We start from the raw sequence: 1,608 nt of genomic DNA, 5'->3' as shown, positions 1-1,608 counted from the left end.
ACAGCCTGTTTCGCCCATGCCCCAAGAACGCGCGCCGCCATTGGTCCGCGGTGGGAGGAAGCCGGGCGGTGATTGGTAGGAGCCCTCGCGCGGGTTCCATTAGCCGCTGCACCGTGCGAGAGGTTGTAGAAACGCAGTTTAAAAGCCGCTCGGGCGGGATCCTGGGCGACTGGTCCGTTTCTGTTTCCCTTTTCTCCACCCTTCCCCTAAGACGCTGATAAGGGACAAATCGTACTACTTGTGTGTGCGGTTTCCTTTCCCCCGCGCCCTGCTTGAGAAGAAGCTTTCCTTTCTGGGGTCGATCGCCTTCGAACGGGTCGAATTTCACGCCTGCTGCGAGGACCCTGGGCTGGGCCTTTCTAAATCGTAGGACACTGATTTACCGAAGAATGACCACAGCCTTTCCTTCCCCAAACGCTCACCATGAAGGGAAAGAAAAGGAGCAAGGCGTGCCTGTCGGCGCTCATCTTCCTTGATTTGGTTTACCTGGGGGGTGGAAAGGGTGAGAGCAAGCAGTTAAATCCCTCTCTGCTTGCGAACGCTTCTTTTGTTCCTGAAATTCAGGAAAAGCCAGACCTCGACTACTGGGCACTTTAAAATGCCCCTGAATTTGTGACAAAATTGTATCGTCAGATACTCCATTCGTTTTTTACCCTACAGGTTGGAACGTTTCTGAATTATTTCATTTTGGACATTGGGGCACAACTGCATTTTTGTTGAGAGCATCTCTGGGTTAGTCTTACATAAGTATCTTACCATAACTTAATCAAATCTAATGTTTAGTAATACAACAGGATGAAGCAAAACGTTTAGTAATGCCTTAATGGGCAACTTAAGATAACTGAAATGGTGCATACCTACATTTCAATCAGAATAGACTGGTGACCTATAATCAGGCTGGGAACCCTAATCAAACCTATATTACTGATCCAAATTAAAAAGTCTCAGAAATGTAGTAAGATTAAAATGTCTTCCTGAAAACAACACTGATGACAAATATTTGTGTTTCTTAACGAATATATATATATATATGTTCCAAGAAGCTTTCCTCCAAGAAAGAAAAGAAACTGACCTTGCATTTAGGGTACTTTAATCATTTCCCCCAAATTCTGACCTCCAAACTTTTATAAGCTGCTTAAATTTTTAAAAAAATGTTTATCTGATTTCTGCATGGTTGTTTTAAGTTTGAGGAAATTTTTAAAAAATGCCTTCACTAAAAATGTTCCCTATGAGTTAAGTCATTTTATTTTGTTCAAATTGAGGAGACACTATTTAATGATGGATTCTTTTCCTAGGGGCAATTTTATATTTAAATTATTTTCTAAAACTCTCAGTATTACATATATTTAAGCAATAGTAATAAGCTAGTAATGCAAATTAAAAATTGTACTTTAAGTAGCAAATTGTTTTGTACATTTTTAGGATGCCTTGTGAAAGTTACCTCATTTTTCTCCCCACAGCTTTCCTGGGCGCATAGGCAATTGCTTTTATCTTCATAGGGGTAACTGAGCTGAGAGGCAAAGAACCATGATTTTGCACCACAAATGTAATTAATACATGTGGGATAGTCCCAGTCTGCATAATCTTGGCAAGAACACAGTTGATGGG

The sequence above is a fragment of the Phoca vitulina genome, unplaced genomic scaffold, assembly GCF_004348235.1.
Source record: "Phoca vitulina isolate PV1807 unplaced genomic scaffold, GSC_HSeal_1.0 scaffold19, whole genome shotgun sequence".
Classification (NCBI taxonomy): Eukaryota; Metazoa; Chordata; class Mammalia; order Carnivora; family Phocidae; genus Phoca; species Phoca vitulina.
Note: the sequence above shows the minus strand (reverse complement) of the source record.